This window comes from Scyliorhinus torazame, chromosome 1 (genome assembly GCF_047496885.1).
Source record: "Scyliorhinus torazame isolate Kashiwa2021f chromosome 1, sScyTor2.1, whole genome shotgun sequence".
In the NCBI taxonomy this organism is placed as follows: Eukaryota; Metazoa; Chordata; class Chondrichthyes; order Carcharhiniformes; family Scyliorhinidae; genus Scyliorhinus; species Scyliorhinus torazame.
Genome location: NC_092707.1, coordinates 208,689,958 through 208,709,312, shown reverse-complemented (window position 1 = coordinate 208,709,312; position 19,355 = coordinate 208,689,958). Strand labels below are relative to the sequence as shown.

The 19,355-nt window shown below is 47.9% G+C and overlaps 1 protein-coding gene across 8 annotated transcripts in view; it reads right to left on the bottom strand.

Annotated features, from left to right (window-relative positions):
• Positions 1–19,355, bottom strand: part of LOC140418616 (adhesion G protein-coupled receptor B2-like) — a 1,340,408-nt gene that overhangs the window by 997,117 nt on the left and 323,936 nt on the right. The window lies entirely within an intron of this gene.

The window sequence follows — 19,355 nt, the reverse complement described above, 5'->3', positions numbered from 1 at the left end:
TACCAATTTCTTATTGAAAGAATACCAGAACCAACCTGCAAATCTTATGAAAAAAAAAAATCTTGAAACTATAATTGCATTCAAAATAAGTTCCCAGTGCAATTCAACACCTCTGAAACAACATTAAAAATGATTACATGATTTTAAAGTTGCAGTGACGGTTTAAGCAAGCCTGTAATCATCAACATAAAATATTGGAGTGAAATAGACACTGCTGCTATTACTGAACCATACCATGTTTGCACAGAGTTTCCAATACCAAATACCCAAGGTCTTTGTTGTGCCAATAATTGGAGGCAACAAGGGGAGACCGTGTGTTTCCTCTCAGGGAGAGATCAAGCAGACAATAATGCCTGAATCATTGTCCTTCCCAAGGCTTTGTGGCACATTCCATTAGAGAGGAACAAAGGATTTCAAATATTGATTTCTTCTATCAGTGGTGCATTGGGAATATGTGAGGAAAGGGAAGGATAGAAATAATCAGCTAAAAGATGTAAAAAGACAGGCTCTGCTTCTGTACTGATTCAAGTGACATTTTGGAAAAATTCTAACAACTTCCTCCTTCCTGAAATTTATTTGGAAATCTATCTTGAGACAATATATTACAAGGACCTTAGGCCTAATTTGATTGCTCTTTTCACTGCATTAACTTATATTTATGCTGGATGATTGGTTTCAAATAGATTTCAACTTCTGTTCCATAAACCAAATCATTGGACACCCTTTTGCATTCTTGAGTGAGTAGTTTGTGCTTAGTGTAATATGGGGAGGGAAGACTGGTGAATAATACAGGAGTGTTTACTTTGTTCAAAATCTTGAATGGCAAAAGGTCAGGAAGAATGAATGGAATATTTTTTTAAACATAACAGCACAAGCATTTCTAAAGATCATAAAAAGTATGTGTGCACATGCTCAAGTTTAGGCTTTGGCATCTGCACTGCTTTTAGATATTGGAAATGATGTATTACAAAAAACAGGATGTTACCAGCTTTGCAAGGTTGCATGATAGTAAGGTGGTAACACGTCGGTTTACAGGTTACAGATTCAAAGATGTATGAGTGCAAGATAAACATTTTAGAAAGATAAGCAAGTAGAATCACTGCCAAACTGGATGTGAAAATGCAAAAGAGCTTGAAAATTTTAGAAGAGCAGACAGTGGAGACACATGAGCAAAATAAGAGGAAAAGAGAGACTTATTTCAAAACTACAGGATCACGAGACTCAAATTTCAGACTGAATTTGAGCTTTACACTATCTTGAATGGGCACAATAGGAAGGGACCAGCTTATCTGACAGAAAAATATTGAAACATCTGAACGAAAAAACAAATACCTCATCCTTATTCAGGAACAGCCTGAAACCATGCTGTGCACAACAATTACTGGGGACTACTGCACACTGCACCCAGGTGTTTGGTCTTGCAATTTCCTTTTGGTTTCGGCATACTAAGCTCTTTTAAGCTGCAACCAGAGTGCATTTAAAGGTAATGCTTTTTTTAAAAAAAATTAATGACAGGCAACATCCATAAACTATTAGAACTCTACCAGCCTTAGATTATTTCTTTAGAATTAAACATAGGGTGCGATCCAATGGCCAGACTGGAATGGAGATGATTAGTGTGGGATGTCCTCCATTCTGATTTTCAGCACCTACTAGATCTGGGGCCCTCGGGCCCCTGGCCCAAGCACCACCGAGACCAGGTCCATTGGTCAGGGGCCGTGATGGCCGGGCGGGACAGTTCCCCACAGAATTGAGATGTTTCAGCACTTTGTGTCCAGGATATTGGTCACAGTGGAGCGGAATTATATTCAGATCGGAAAAGAGGGTTTGGCCATCGTATTCATGGTGGAAAAGTTTCACCAGTATGTATACGGGCGTTGGTTCACTATTGTGAGGGGCCACAAGCCATTGCTGGGAGTGTCCAAAGAGGATAAAGCAATCCCACCGATAGCATCTGCCAGGATTCAGAGATGGGGTGTATTATAGCAGCGTGCAAATACGCTTTCGAACTTCACACAGGCATGCGTTGAGCAGACTCCTGATGCTGACGCGGCTCCCGTCCCCACCTACAGCCAATGAAGTCATCTTCATGCCGAATTTTAAGGATACCTTGCTGGTCACTACTGTACAGATACGTGAATGGACGCTGAAAGACCCCAATATTGCCGAAAGGCAGCCACATTGTCTTGTATGGAGGTTGCCAGGTGAACTGCAGACTTTTGCGACCAAGCTGTTGGAGCTCAACATAGAGGGGGGCTGCGTCGTGGTTCCACACCAGGAAAGAGACCCAATACTACGGGACCTGCACAAAGGTCACCCGGGGGTATCAAAGATGAAGATGCTAGCCGTAGCTATGTGTGTCGGCCAGGCATGTATCGCAAAAGGGAAAGACTGGCCAAACAGTGCGCCACCTGCCAAGAGCAGCTAAAATTCCTGCCTGCAGCGGTGCTAAATCCGTGAGAATAGCCAGGTCAGCCATGGCTGTGTTTACACACTGATTTCTCCAGGTCTGGATCTCCATGGGTCCATGTTTCTGCTCATAGCGGATGTCCACTCAAAATGACTGGAAGTCCACCGAATGTCATCCACCACACGGAGGGTGACAGACAAGAAGCTCCGGCTCTCCTTTAGTATTCATGACATTCCGGAGATGCTTATCATGGATAATTGCACACCCTTCGCCAGCTAAATGTCTGGACAGTTCATGAAGGCCAATGGGGCGCTACATATCTGCATAGTCCCGCACCACCCTTCATTAACTGGGCTGGCTGAGCGGGCGATGCAAACCTTTAAGAGTGGTCTGATGAAGCAGATTACGGGATACATGGCAACTCGACTGGCTCGGTTTTTATTTTGTTACTGCACCACACCACATGCCGCGACCATCGTAGCACCGGCGGAAATGTTAATGGGCCAATGACTCAGGACCCGCCTCAGCCTCGTGTTCCCCAATAACGGGGGGAAAGTAAAACGGAGCCAGGAATAGCAGAGGCAGCCCCAGGGGACAGGGGTTGGGAAGCAGAACGTTAGCTCAGAGGGTATAATCAAGGAGCATCAGAGCTTACTTCACAGTGAGTGATCATCACTATCCTTCTTTGTGTATTGACCTGCTGGCAGTGCCGACACAGGTCCATCACACTGGGGTGATGTTACACAGACCTTTGGAAAGTGGAACAGGGTAGTTGGGGTGGGAGGGTCAGGGAACAGGTGGGTGGGTCTCTGAACGAACACAGGACATCCTGAAGGGGGAGGGTGAACAGCAAGAGGTCGTAGTACACATAGATACCCACGACATAGGCAGGAAGAGCGATGAGGTCCTGCAGAAGGAGTTCAGGGAGTTAGGCAGTAAGCTAAAAAGCAGGACCTCTAGGGTTGTAATTGTCATAATATACACCAGTATATCATGGTGCAGACACATACACTGATGGACACACAGCAAGACCAATCAACACACAAACACCGCAGCCAATCACCAGTTAGAGCACACTCACTATAAAGGCAGAGGGCATCAGTTTTCCCACTCATTCGGGATGCAGCCTCTCAGAAGGACAGAGCTTACATCTTACAGCACAGATCTTCACCATGTGCTGAGTGCATAGACTGGTTAGGATAGGCATAGGTCTTTAGTTTAATCTAACATCGTGTTAACCCACAGTGAAAGTATGTTCAACAGTTTCTAGCTTAATAAAATAGTGTTGCACTATTTTAAGTGTTGGTGGTCTGTATGTGTTCCACGGATCCAGAGCACCCAACACATCAGTAATCTCAGGGTTTACTCCTTGTGCCATGTGCCAGTGAGGCTAGAAATAGGCGAATAGTGCAGCTAAATACGTGGCTATACTGGTAGTGTAGGAGGAAGGGTTTCAGATTTCTCGACCATTGGGATCTCTTAGGGGACAGGTGGGACCTGTAAAAGAAGTACAGGTTGCATTTAAAGTGGAGGGGCATCAATATCCTGGCTGGAAGGTTTGATGGAGTCACTCGGCAGGATTTAAACTAGTATGGCAGGGAGGTGGACACCAGCGCATTATCTTAGAAGGTGCGATAACTGAAGGGAAAAAAGAGAACAAAAATGAGAAAACAACAAAATCACCCTGTCTGCTCAAACCCAGTGATCTGGAGTGTATTTGTTTCTATGCCAGAAGTATAGCAGGTAAGGCAGATGAATTTAAGAGCACTTGGAACTATGATATTGTGGCTATCACAGAAATGTGGTTAAAGGAAGGGCAAGCTTCGCAGCTGAACTTTGGAGGATATAGATACTTCAGGAGAGATAGAAGGGGATGTAAAAGAGGTGGGGGAGTAACATTACTGGTTAAGGGAAATACTACAGCCATACTGCGGGAGGACACCTCGGTGGGCTCATATAATGAGGCAATCTGGGTACAGTTCTGGAACAGGAAGGGGGCAATCACAATGTTGGGGGTTTATTACAGGCTCCCCAACTGCCAGCGAGAGATAGAGCAGATAGGTAGAGAGATTTTGGACAGGTGCAAAAGTAACAGGGTTTGGATGGGGCAGAGTTTGTAAGGTGTATCCAGAAAGGCTTCTTTATGCAATATGTAGATAGTCCAACTAGGGAAGGTGCAGTACTGGATCTGGTGTGGGGGAGTGAGCCTGGTCAGATGGTTGAGGTTTCAGCAGGGGAACATTTTGGGAGTAGTGACCACAATTCCGTAGGTCTAAAGGTACTTTTGGATCGGGATGAGGGCAACCCTCCATTTAAGGTGCTAAACTGGGGAAAGGCAAATTACGATGCCATTAGACAGGAATTGAAGAATTTGGATAGGGTGCGGCTGTTGGATAGTAAATCAACATCGGATATTAGGGGGACTTCCGGTGGCGCCCTCGAGGAAGCAGGTCGCAGGTCGGATCGCTCCCGCCCGCGATGGGCAAACGGACCTGTTTCACAGGATTTTTTCGGGACCACGATCTGAATCGGAGGAGGAGACGAAAGGAAGAGGTTTCCCCCCCCCCGGGGTATGAACAGTTGGACCAGAAGTGGTCGAGTGGAGCGGCAAAGATCGAAGCAGGAGCAGCGGGGACCCCAGACCGGGCGGCGAAGCATGGCAGATGGCAGGGACCAGGGAGCGGAGGCTCACTAGCCAAGGGAGCAACAGATGGAGTTTTTTAGGAACTGCTTCACCGAACTGAAGAGGGACACGTTGGACCCGAAGAGGGCGGTGATGGACCGAATGGTCGAGGAGCAGGCGGTCCAAGAGAAGACGCTAAGGGAGGTCGAGGTGAAGCTCTCCAGCCAGGCGGACACGGTAACGGAGCTGGAGCACGAGGTGGAGGAGCTGAACTCCGGCCAGAGGAGGATGCAGGAAGAGCATGAAGAGCTGGGGAATAGAGCCAGGAGGCAGAACCTGAGGATCGTTGGCCTCCCCGAGGGCTGTGAGGAATCGGATGCGGGTGCATACGTGATGGGTAGGCTCGGGGCGCTGATGGGACCGGAGGCCTTCCCTCGACCCCTGGAGTTGGAAAGGGCGCATAGAGCCCCCGCAAGGAAGCCCAGGACGGGCGGCCGACTGAGGGCCTTGGTGGTTCGCTTTCACCAGCTTGCTGACAGGGATCGTGTGCTGCGATGGGCCAAGGTGGAGAGGAGCAGCAGATGGGAGAACTGCGAGGTGCGCATCTACCAGGACTTGGGAACGCGGCTGGCCAAGAGGCGTGCAGGATTCATCAAGGTAAAGGCAGCCCTCTACAAAAAGCAGGTGAGGTTTGGAATGCTGTATCCTGCAAAGCTTTGGGTTACGTTTGAGGAACTCCATCACGACTTCGAGACACCAGAACAGGTTTGGGCCTTCATTAAAGAGAAGAAGCTGGACTTGAACTAACGGGCACTTCGTTTTTTCAGTGCTCTACAGTGGCGGCGGTTTGTTAACCTAACTTGCTTTGACTAGGAATGGACTTTTATTAAAAGAAGAAGCTGGACTAAAGGACTCTGGGCTCACAGAGCTTTTGTGTGGTGGCGGTCTGTTAAATTATCCTGTACTGTAATGTTTTATCTAAGATTGTTTTCAGCCTGGACAGAGAGCGGGGGCTGGAGGGCGCACTGCTTAGGGTGATTTGGGGAGATTGCAACAGCGGGGGGGGGGGGGGCTCGGGCGGGAGACAGTCAGGCGCCAAGGGCAGGGGTCAGCGTAGCTAACGTAGATCAGGGGGCACCAGGGAGAGTAGGAGAAGGGGCGGGCTAGGGCCAAGCGCAGGGCGGACCTGGCAGGTCAAGCCTCGGGGGGCAGCCGGGAAGGAGAGCAGAGAAGACTTAAGTGGGCGGGGGGGGGCGGTGATCAGGGATCCCCTGGGGGAGAAAGTCGCTTGCAGGGAACAGCGTAGGAAACCGACAGCAGCAGCACCCGGGGTGGGGGGGGGGGGGGGGGGGGGGAAGAGAGAGAGGGTTAGAGCCGCATTAGTTTAGTTGAACACGTGGGGCATGGGCAAACAGAGCTGATTGAGGAAGTGCCTTATTAATATGTTTATTCTTTCCCACTGTTTGTTTTCAATATGTTAAGGCTTTTGTATATGGCCTTCTTTTTTCTCTGCAAATGTTACAAATCTGTTTTAAATTTAAAAAAATTATTTTAAAAAAACATCGGATATTAGGGCTATGGTTAGGAATACTTGGGCAGCACGGTAGCACAGTGGTTAGCACAGTTGCTTCACAGCTCCAGGGTCCCAGGTTCAATTCCAGGCTTGGGTCACTGTCTGTGCGGAGTCTGCACGTTCTCCCCGTGTGTGCGTGGGTTTCCTCTGGGTACTCCGGTTTCCTCCCACAGTCCAAAGGTGGGCGGGCTAGGTGGATTGGCCATGCTAAATTGCTCTTAGTGTCCAAAAAGGTTAAGTGGGGTTACGGGGATAGGGTGGAGGCGTGGGCTTGAGTAGGGTGCTCTTTCCAAGGACCGGTGCAGACTCGATGGGCCGAATGGCCTCCTTCTGTACTGTAGATTCTATGGTTCTATATGTGGGAGTCTTTCAAGTGACAGTTGATTAGGATTCAGGAAAGTCATGTTCCTGAGAGAACAAAGGATAAGTATGGGAAGTTTAGGGAGCCTTGGATAACAAGGGATATTGTGAATCTCATCAAAAAGAAAAAGGAGGATTTTGTACGGTCTAGAAGGGTAGGGACAGTTGAAACCCTCAAGGAGTATAAAGAAAGTAGGAAGGTACTTAAGGGTGAAATTAGGAGGAATAGGAGGGGTCATGAAAAATCCTTGGCAAGTAGGATTAAGGTGCATCCTAAAACCTTTTATTCATATTTAAAAAAGCAAGAGGATGGCGAGGGAAAGGATTGGACCACTTAAGGACAGTGGGGGGATTCTGTGTGTTGAGCCGGAGGAAATGGGCGAGGTACTAAATGAGTACTTTGCATCAATGCTCACCAAAGGAAAGGACTTTGTGGAAGATGAGTATGGAAGCGGGGATGTGTTGCTGCAATTGTTCAGTGCCTTGGTGAGGCCACACTTGGAGTATTGTGTGCAGTTTTGGTCTCCTTCTCTGAGGAAGGATGATATTGCTCTCAAGGGAATGCAGCGAAGGTTTACCAGACTGATTCCAGGGATGGCGGGACTGTCAAATGAGGAGAGATTGACTAGGTTGGGATTGTTGTCGCTGGAGTTCAGAAGAATGAGGGGGATCTCATAGAGGCTTATAAAATTCTAACAAGACTAGACAAGGTAGATGCAGGGAAGATGTTACCAATGATAGGTGTGTCCAGAACCAGGGGTCACAGCCAGAGGATCCAGGGTAAACCATTTCGGACAGAGATAAGGAGACACTTCTTCACACAAAGAGTGGTGAGTGAGCCTGTGGAATTCATTACCACAGGAAGTAGTTGATGCTAAAACTTTGAATATATTCAAGAGGCGGCTGGAAATGGGGGAAGGGGGATATGGGTGAAGGGGGGATACGGAGGAAGGGGGGTTATGAGGGAAGGGGGATATGGGGAGAAGGGGGATATGGGGGAAGTGGGGATATGGGGGAAGGGGGGATATGGGGAAGGGGGATATGGAGGAAGGGGGTATGGGAAAGGGGGATATGGGGAAGGGGACATGGGGGAAGGGGGGAAGGGGATATGGTGGAAGGGGGATGGGGGAATGGGGAGGGGGACAGGCAGTGGGGGGGTCTCACTTGGTGCTGAGCGGCAGGCGGCCATTTTGCCGGGTCTCCGCGGGGGGGAGACATCTTTTGTGCAGTGACGCCGCGCGCGTCCGTGATAGGTGACGGCATCGCAAATGGCGTCACTCCGCTACTAGCCCATTCCCGGCTGGAGAATTCGCGATGTTTCAGGGGGCCCCGAAGCCGGAGTGATTCGCGCCATTTCTGGCGCCGGGTTCGGGCCATCGCGCCGATTCACGGAGAATCCCGCCCATGGTGTTGCACAGGGATTGGTGATGGGGCCTTTGTTGTTTGTAATATACATAAACAATCTGGAGGAAAATGTAGCCGGACTGTTTAATAAGTTCACAGATGACACCAAGGTTGGTGGAGTGGCAGATCGTGTTGAGGATTGTCAGAGGAAACGGCAGGGCATAGCTGGTTGGGGACTTGGGCAGAGAAATGGCAAATGGAGTTTAATCTGGACAAACGTGAGGTAATGTGTTTTGGTAGGTCTAACATGGAGGGGAAATATATAGTAAATTGGCAAAATTCTTAGGAATATAGAAAGTCAGTGAGATCTGGGCGTACACGTCCACAGATCTTTGAAAGTGGCAACACAATTGGACAAGGTAGTCAAGAAAGCATAAGGAATTCTTGGGCAGGGCATAGAGTATAAAAACTGGCAAGTGATGCTACAGTTGTATAGAACCTTGGTAAGGCCGCACTTGGAATTGCGCACAATTCCGGTCGCCACACTATCAGAAAGATGTGGAGGCTTTTCTCTGAAACCCCAAATATTGCCACCACAGGGTTAGGGTCCACCTCCTCCCCCACTATCCTGGCTAGGACCGCAAACACTCCCGCCCAGAATCTTCCCAATTGTTCACAGCCATGTGTGCGTGATTCACTGGCCCCCGCCCTCACTTCTCACACTCATCTGCTATCCCCTGGAAGAACCCACTCATTCTCGCCCGAGTCATATGCACCCTGTGCACCAAATTAAACTGTATCGGACTCATCCTTGAACAGGAGGAGGTCCCGTTTACCCGACGCAGTGCCTCACTCCATACTCCTCAAATTATTTCTCCTCCCAACTCCCCTTCCCATTTCTCCTTGATCTTCACCACCTGCTCGCCTCTCTGCTCCCCCAGCCACTTGTATATATCCCCATTCGTCCCTTCCCTTCCACGGCAAGAAGCAGCAGTTGCTCCAGCAGGGTATATCCCAGCAACCTAGGGAACACCCTCCAGACCTTTCACGCAAAGTCACTAACCTGCAGATACCTGAACTCACTCCCCTTCGGCAGCTCTACCCCCTCGCTTAGCTCCTCCAGACTGTCGAACCCTTCCTCCAAATACAGATCCCTCACCTAGACCAGCCCCATTTTCCTCCACCTCCTTTATACACTATCCATCTTCTACAACCACCCCCGGGACACAATCCTCCATCCGCACCGCCAATAACTTAAAAAAAAATTTAGAGTACCCAATTATTTTTTTTTCCAATTGAGGGGTAATTTAGCGTGGCCAATCCACGTAACCTACACATCTTTGGGTTGTGGGGGTAAAACCCACACAGACAGAGGAGAATGTGCAAATTCCACCCGGACAGTGACCCAGGGCCAAGATTCGAACCCGGGTCCTCAGTGCCGTAGTCCAGGTGCTAACCACTACGCCACGTGCCGCCACCTCCCCCCACTTCTCCAACACTTCATTAAATGCCCCCAACAGATGTGGTGCCAGGTCCGTCGCAAATTCCTTGTAAAATTCCATCGGGTACCCTGGGGCCTTCCCTGACTTCATACCCCTGATACTATCCAGCACCTCCCTCAGCTCCAGGGGCTCCTCCAACGCCTGCCTCTTTGCTTTCTCCACCTGGGGAAATTCCAGCTCGTTCAGAAACTGCCACATGTCCCCTCCTCTTCCCCTGGGTCCACCTCGTACAGAACCTGGTCGTACTCCCTAAACGCCTCGTTTATCTTCCCCGGCTCCGACACCACATCCCCAGCCCGAGTCGATTCTTCAATATTTCCCAGGACGCGGCCTGCCTCCGCAGCTGTTGCGCTAGCATGCGGCTCGCCTTCTCCCCATACTCATATTGCACTCCTCTTGCCCTATACAGTTGTCCTACTGCCCTCCCCATTGTCAACCTGTCAAAGTGCCCCTGGAACTTTGTCCTCCTCACCAATCCCTCCGCGGTGGGCACCCTCGAATACTTTCTGTCCACCCCCACTATCTCACTCACTAGGCGGTCATGTTCCTCCCTCCTTTCCATATTCGCACGAGCCTTAAACAAAATAATTCCCCTCGGTCCACTCCCTTCAGTGCTTCCCAAAAAATAGCTACCGACACCTCCTCATTCTGATTCAACTCCACGCACTCCTTAATCCGCCCGCACCTTATCACAAAAACTTCCATCCGCCCTTCCACCCTACACCTAGCCCATCCTAGATGGCCCCCTTCTCCACCCCTGAACATGTCAACTCTCACCCCCTGCCACATCGCAACAACCTCCTCTTCCCCGCCAAACCTCCCCCGCCCCTCCCCCCCCCACCCCCCCCGCCACCCCCCTCGGCCTTTTCCCCCACCACCTCACTTCCGTTCACCAGCATTACTTGCTAGCTTAGCAGCCCCTGCCCTAAGGCACCTCCCCTCCACCTCCCCCCACTTCTCAGCTCAAGGAGGAAGACTCCCAGCTGACCTTACCCTCTCTCACCCAAACAAACACTCCTCCTGAATTCCAGCCTGCCTCCCCCAAAAGCAAACAAACAAATGTTAAACACAAACAGTCCCATAAAACAGGAGGAGGGTTGGGAACATCCATCCCCACATAAACTCTTCACCCGTACCACCCCTTACAATCCGAACACTAAACAGCAAATCCAAAAAAGGACCCCCTCCAAATCCCCCAATCCCTACCTCCACTTCAAACATGTTCCCAACTATTACGAAGTGCCAGCACCCTGGTTCCCAATCATTGTCCACTCAGTTCTCCCCCAGTTTATGCTCCTCAATGAAGTCTTCGGCCATTTCTGGTGTGTCAAAATAGTACTCTCGGCCTTCGAACGTCACCCATAATTTCGTCGGCTAAAGCAGCCTGAACCTGATTTGCCGCCGGTACAGCACCGCCTTGACCTTGTTGAATCCTGCCCGCCACTTCGTCAACTCAGCTCCGATGTCCTAATAAATTCAGACCTTGTTCCCCTCTCATGCACAGGTACGCTTCTCCCTGACCCAACGCAAAATCTTCTCTTTCTCCACAAATTTGTGGAGTCTCACGATCACCACCCACTGTGGTTTCCCAGCTCTAGGCTTCTGCCTCCGGACCTGTGCAATTCGATCCACTTCAGGGGCCTTATCCAGCACCCCTTCTGCCACAAGCCCCACCAGCATCTTTGAGACGTACCTGGTGGCACTCACACCTTCCACTCCTTCAGGCAGGCTCACTATTCACAATTTCTGCCTTCTCCAGGTATTCTCCTGCTCCTCAACCTTTGCCCTCGACATTTTACAAAGCTTTCTTAGGAGCCCCACCTCCACCTCCAGAGCCACCACACAATCGATATGGTCCGAGATCACTCCTTCGATCTCCCGAATTTGCGACCCCTGCACCTCCAAATATTTCTCTACCCGTTCCATTGAACACTTCAGGGGTGCCACAGCTCCTTCGATGGCCTTCGAGCTATCCTCCTGCATTTCCTTCCTCTGTTGGTTCAATTGCTTCTTAATTAAGGCCATCAACTGCTCCGTCTGGGACTTTATACCTTGCACCTGCACTTCCCCCCACAGCCATCCTTACAATGGCTGCTGTGGCACAGGTTTCCTCCAGCTCTTTGGCCAGGTCTCTCACCATCTTCTGCCGAGTTTGATAGCCAATGGACATACCACTCCTGGGGGAAACTACTCCTCCAACCTTCACCTACACCTTTTAATCTTTTATCAAAATTCCACCCAATATCAGGTAAAAAGAGCTCTTTCTTGTGTCTTCAAGCAGGAGCTGCCCTGTGCGTGATCACTCACACCACAGGAAGTCTCCCCATGAGCCTTATGAAGTACGAATTCCCCTGCTGAGTGGCGAGACCCATCAGCGGGATATTGGACCAGGGACAGAAAAGCCAGCCCAGGTAGGAGCCTTGCTGTTGAGTGCAGTCCTGGCTGGGACCTGAATTGTGCTTTACACAGTTTACTTTGGCAATAAACCGTTTCATTGAACTCTCTTACCTTTTCACAATATACATTAATGATCAAAAGAAGGAACCAAAGGCAATGCTGCTAAGTTTGCAGATGATACAAAGATCTGTAGAGGGACATGTAGTATTGAGGAAGCAGGCGGGCTGCAGAAGGACTTTTGGACAGCCTAGGAGAGTGGGCAAAGAAGTGGCAGATGGAATACAATGTGGAAATGTGTGAAGTTATGCACGTTGGAAGGAAGAATGGAGGCATAGACTATTTTCTAAATGGGGAGATGCTTAGGAAATCAGAAGCACAAAGGGACTTGGGAGTCATTGTTCATGATTCTCTTAAGGTTAATGTGCAGGTTCAGTCGGCAGTTAGGAAGGCAAATGTAATGTTAGCATGAACGTCGAAAGGGCTAGAATACAAGACCAGGGATGTACTTCTGAGGCCATATAAGGCTCTGGTCAGATCCCATTTGGAGTATTGTGAGCAGTTTTGGGCCCCGTATCTAAGGATATGCTGGCCTTGGAAAGGAGGAGGAGGTTCACTGTTTTACGTTTTAGTTACCGTTGTATGAAGAGTCAAAAGTCCTGTTCCTTTTCACCAAACACCATTTATTTCACTTCCACAGCCTCTGCACAAAACTCTAACAACAGACCACCTGACACAAGGGCCACCTGAAGACCCTTTACATATCAGTGTCAATCATTGGATACTTAACATAAATGAGACAACTAATTGCAATGTCTCTAAATGCATTACTTAACTCTTAACCCATTACTTAACAGTCTCCCCTTCCTTGGAGAAAAAAATAATTAGCTGAAAAACAAAATTTAAAGAAACTCAAAAAACACACACACCAATCTGTCCCCCTTTTTTTCAATTTGTTTTTGGGAAGAAAAAAAATCACAGAAGCAGGCGCCCTTCATGAACAATATCCCAAAGTTAAATCTCTATCAATATCTGAGATATATGAAAGGCCATATCCACCACCTCTACAAAGCTTAACGTCTCAGCAGCCAAAGTGCTTTCGACCACTTTCTTTATTTTCTATGTTTCCCACACAAGAGGACAACATTTACCATTGTTCCCCAAGAGGAAAATTATAAAACCTCCTGAGCTTGATTTGCATAGGACGCATCACTATAAACTATGAATTTCAAGTGCCTAAGGTCACCTAAAACCGGGAACCTCAAAACACACTCCTGCATTTTTAGTTTGGCCAAACGCTTTATTTGCTCTTATTATGTCTTCCACTTTGGGATCATTCATTTTTTTTTGCACTCAACTCTAAGACATCAAACCTCATGTCCGGTCTAGTGTCTACCTAACCAATTCAGTTGCCCAATTAAACTTTGCAGTTGCCCTTTTTCCATCTTTGAAACCTTGCATCTATCTGTCCGATTTCGAGTCCAATATATTTAAATGCACCAGAAGCCTGACTTCCGACCCTGAATTCTTTCCTCAAACCAGAGATTATAAAAGCTTCAGAATCACTAGTCCCATCCCACAAAAATTATTTGACATGCATCATAAAGATGCCAGAAAGGTTCCCTTTATAGTGCCAGTAAAACATTATCGGATCTACTTTCAACTGGTAGCAGCCTAACTTTAACAAAACTGACATTACCGAAAAATACCAGACTCGAGATGCAACATTTAAACCACATACACATTTCTTCAACTTCCAGAATACCCCTTCTGTGTTAGCTGTTTCTTTAGGAGGACGGAGAAAAATGTCTCTCTGGAGCTGATGCCCCTGCAAGAAGGCAGCTTTCATATCTATAGATTTGCATTCCCATGCCTTTGTGGCTAAAAGAAGATCTTTAACATTAACCTTTCCTGCGGTAGGTGAATCTACCCTTAAATCCTGCTCTTCTAAGCTTTCTTCAAATCCCCTTGCCACAAGCCTGGCCTTTGCCTTATAAGTTCCATCCGGAAGAACCTTTTCCGTGCAAATCCATCTGTGGAACAGAGCACTTTGTCCCCTATCCGGTACTTCCGTATATACACCAAATTCACTCCAACTATGCAGTTCTTGCTGTTTAGCATCTTTGATAACTTTTCATATAATTTATTGGAAGCCACCAAAATCTCACGTGCATGTGGGCTTCTACTCCTATTAGTATTTGTAGTCTTACTCATGTTCCAAGACGTTGATAAACTACATCCCCTCTCCCGCCTGGTAACTTGTTCTATACTGCTACTGCTTGATCTTTCCTATCAGCTGCTGGATGTCCTTTCAAAATTCTTGACCTTTTCCTGCGGACCTGTTCACTAACCGATGTACTATCTGAACTGGCACTGCGTTTCTGTGACCTCCATTTTTGTACTTCGTGTTCCCAATCCATTGTCTTAACTCCCTCCCCTGAATGCTGTACATTCAACCAATGTTTATACTTTCCAGTGGCCTTCCCTGCTCTAATAACAGTTGCATCCTTCCATTGACTAAACCCTTCAGGCAAGTATGTCACCTTTGTCCCAACTTTTGGTAGTTGTCCTTTCGGAAAAATGGCCTTATCCCAGATCTTAAGGTCCACAGCCACAATGTCATTAAAATCCCTGGCCAAAGGTAGGGTTACTATCGGTCGTGCTGGTGTCCTTCTGTACTTCCTACAAACTTCACAGCAATCACTAACCTGTTTTATCAGTTTAGTATAGTCTTCACTCCTTACCCCTGCATCTTTTAATAAGTTTTTCAGCCTCCGAGGAGACGGATGTGCAAATTGCCTATGCAGTTTTAATACAGCAAGCTTTTTATCAGCGAAAGTCCCATTTTCAACTGCCATTAACACATCCTTAACCACTCTACTTGAAATATTATTTATCAGTAATGGAATACAATAGTGTCCCGACTGTGTAAATTGTAAGTCCACCGTCTTTCCAAAAACTGTTGCCTTATCCTGTTCCATATCCAGTTTCATGTGTGCTTTCTTCATCGACGGTCTGCTCAGAAGGAAAGGTATCTCACTTGATACAACATCCGTGCTAATGAAATGATTCACTCCGGTAATATTGCAAGGGATCACCACTCTTTTCAGCGACTTCAGAGTATTATCATCTCCAAACCTGAAACTTGTGGAACTTTCAAATTCCTTAACCTTGGTACGACTTTCAGCATTCAAGGAGTCCAGGTAACATTTTAACCAGTCAATTCCACACACAGTAGATGTGCAGCCACTGTCCAATACAGCACAATTGAAGGATTCTGCAACCAACACCCTCATTACCGACGTAAAACTGCTTGTTAATAGGACAATGTCTTCTCTCTGAACACTATCATTTTCCTCTTCTGACTCTTTTGTGTCATGTGTCGCTTCAAACACTATCATAACGTTTTGGACAGTTGAAGACATAATGGTATTGAGTCACATCAAAAACATCGATTTATCATGCCCCGTGCATTTCTGGGGTTCATCTTCCTACTGTAAGTTCTAACTGGGTTTCTGTCTTTATAATTTCCTTCTTTCGATCTCCTTCTATAGTCTTGGGCCCTGTTCGTAGCCGTACAATTTCGCCATCCTGTTACTAGTGTATCTTCCATATTCTGCTTTATAGCAGACTGACCCATTTGAGTCATCAGAGCCATTGGAATTGAATGTTTCCCCAGAAACTTCTTTAAAGCTTTTGTCATCTGATCGAATAAGGTATCTTCATCCGTAAATTGAACTCATGTCAAAACCAGGAGCCTATCCATGTTGCTCACTCTTGCACAGTCAAGTAATTTAAAGGCCAACACAGACTGTGGAAATTCCAGGTTTTGTTTCTGCAGCCTTTTATATAGTCTGCCAAATTCCATTATATAGTCTGCCATGGAGAATTCCTCTATTTTCCGAAACTTATCAAATTCCGACATGCTTCATACGCACTTAACAAGTCATCTTTCTTGTAAATCTTATCCATATATTGTTATAGAGTCTCCAGGCCTTCTTCTGAGTCTAACTCTTCCAATTCCAGCTCAGAAAGCACTTTGTTTCGGATTTTACTGTCATAAGGTAGAGAAAGTGCCAATGCCATACCTTGTTTTCTCTTTCCCAACTACTGCACTTCTTCATTGGTTGTACGATTCCCTTTCAGAAAATAAGGGGGGATAGTCATATCCAGCCATCTTTATTCTGGGTTCAGCCATGTACCTTTTTTTTTTCCTTCTCACTCACTCCTTGGTTTGATCAGGAAAAGTTGTATCTTTCAAACCTTCACATTTGCACAGCAACCATCCTCTGCTACCAATGTTATACGTTTTAGTTACCATTGTATGAAGAGTCAAAAGTCCTGTTCCTTTTCACCAAACACCATTTATTTCACCTCTGCACAAAACTCTAACAACACACCACCTGACACAAGGGCCACCTGAAGCCCCTTTGCATATCAGTGTCAATCATTGGATACTTAACATAAATGAGGCAACTAATTGCAATGTCTCTAAATGCATTACCTAACTCTTAACCCATTACTTAACATTCACAAGAAAGATCCCTGGAATAAACAGGTTGTCGGATAAAGGAACGGTTGAGGACTCTGGGTCTGTACTCGTTGGGAGTTCAGAAGGATGAGGGGGGATCTTATTGAAACTTACAGGATACTGCGAGGCCCGGATAGAGTGGACGTGGCGACGACATTTCCACTTGTGGGAAAAACTAGAAGCAGAGGACATAATCTCAGACTAAAGGGACGATCCTTTAAAACAGAGATGAGGAGGAATTTCTTCAGCCAGAGGGTGGTGAATCTGTGGAACTCGTTGTCGCAGAAGACTGTGGAGGCCAAGTCACTGAGTGTCTTTAAGACAGTGATAAATAGGTTCTTGATTAATAAGGGGATTAGGGGTTATGGGGAGAAGGCAAGAGAATGGGAATGAGAAAAATATCAGCCATGATTGAATGGCGGAGAAGACTCGATGGGCCAAGTAGCCTAATTCTATTCCTATGTCTTATGATCTTAAGGGAAGAGTCAGATATGCGCAAGTTTTTAAAGGAGTTGGAGTGTCCTACAGTGGAAGTGGAGGATAGGGCACGGTTGGATGAGCAGTGGGGGTCGAGGAGGTTCGGACAGCAATAGGGAAAATGTAAACGAATAAGGCACCGGGGCCAAATGTGTTTCGGGTGGAATTTTATACGGTATTTGTGGACAGGCTGGCACCACTGTTGGTGGAGATGTTTGAGGACACGGTAGCAAAGGGGTGAACTTCCGGAGACAATGAGGCAAGCATCAATTTCGCTTTTGTTAAAGAAAGATAAGGACCCAGTGTTGTGTGGGCCTTATTGGCCAATATCCCTGCTAAATCTGGATGCCAAGATCCTTGTCAAAGTCTTGCCGCTTAAACTGGAAGAGAGTCTGCCGCAGGTGGTTGGGGAGGACCAGACAGGCTTTGTAAAGGGTAATGTGAATATCCTCGAATGTGCGGCGCTTGCTAAACGTGGTGCTTTGCCTGTCAGACGGAGCAGAGCAGGAGGTGGTGATGGTGTTCTAGCAGAGAAGGCTTTTCAGCGGGTAGAGTAGAGCTATTTGTTTGTGGTGTTGGAACGTTTTGGGGTTGGGCCCAAGTTTGTGGCAATGGTCAAATTGTTATATAAGGATCCAAAGGCGAGTGTTCGTATCAATGAGGTGAACTCGGGATACTTTCAGCTACAAAGGGAAAAAGACAGGGGTGTCCCATGTCCCCCCCTCTTGTTTACCCTGGTGATAGAGCCCTTGGCCATTGTGCTGAGGAACTCGGATAAGTGAAGGGGGATAGTGACCGGGTGGGGGCCATGGTGGAGCATAGGATGCCCTTGTATGCCGACGACCTTTTGTATTTATCAGACCTGGAAGGGTTTTGTAAGATACAAATTAAACTTAGAAAAGAGTGAGTATTTTTTGGTTTCCCCAATGGGGAAGGGAACTAGTTTGGGGAGATTGCCATTTCATGTTGCGACCACTCACTTCCGATATTTGGGGTGCAGGAGGCTCGAGATTGAGCCCGGCTCCGTAAGTTGAACTTTACGAGCCTGGTGGACAGGGTCAAGGTGGATCTGCAGGCGTGGGACAGCCTCTCCCTAAATGGGCAGGCCGGGTACAATCAATAAAGGTGAATACATTGCTGCGTTTTTTATTTTTATTCCAATGCTTACTGGTCTTCTTGCCGAAAGCATTTTTCATGGGGGTGGAACGGTTGATTTAATCATTTATCTGGGCAGGCAAGGTAGTTGGGATTGGTAACACAGTGTTCAGAGAGGGCGACAGTCAGTGGGTTTGGCTCTACCGAAATTGATGTATTATTATTGGGTGGTGAACGCTGAGAAGGTGCAGGTTAGGTGTAGGAGCCGGAGGCAATTTGGATGAGATTGGAGACAGGTTCTTGTCGGGGGTTGAGATCACTGGAGGGGGCTGAGGCCAAGTGGGATGAGGAACTGGCGGTGGCACTGGAGGGGTTGTGGTGTGAGGTGCTGTGGAGGGTGAACGCCTCAACTTTGGATGCGAGACGGGCAGCACGGTGGCGCAGTCGGTTAGCCCTGCTGCCTCACGGCGCTGAGGTCCCAGGTTCGATTCTGGGTCACTGTCCGTGTGGAGTTTGCACATTCTCCCTGTGTTTGCGTGGGTTTCACCCCAACAACCCAAAGATGTGTAGGCTAGGTGGATTGTTGTGTGCGCACTTCTCCTGTGGGGGGTGGGCAGGTGGGTGGCAGGGATAAAGGGCAACAGTGTTAGGCAGGGATATACATGCAAGCCAGCGGTTGTGCGTATATTGGCAGAGGTGCGCAGCACATTAGGGTTAGGGTTAGTTGCACCAAATTAGGGTTAGGGTTAGTTGCACCTTGGGGTGTGCCGCAAGGCGGGGGGGGGGGGTTCTTCCCCTGGCTGCCCTGACAAGGTCATTCACCTTCTTGTGGCACTGGGCGCCTGTCCTTGGTGTTACAGCCACAGCGCTGACGGCCTCAGCCACCTCCCTCCACAGGTGTGGGGCGGCCCTGCGGCCGTGCCCGGGGTACAGGGCCTCCCTCTTCTGCTCTACTGCGTCCAGGAGCGCCTCGATGTCGCGCTCCTGGAACCACGGGGCTGCGTGGCGGCGGCCACCTTGTTGGGTCTCTGGGGGGGGGGGGGGGG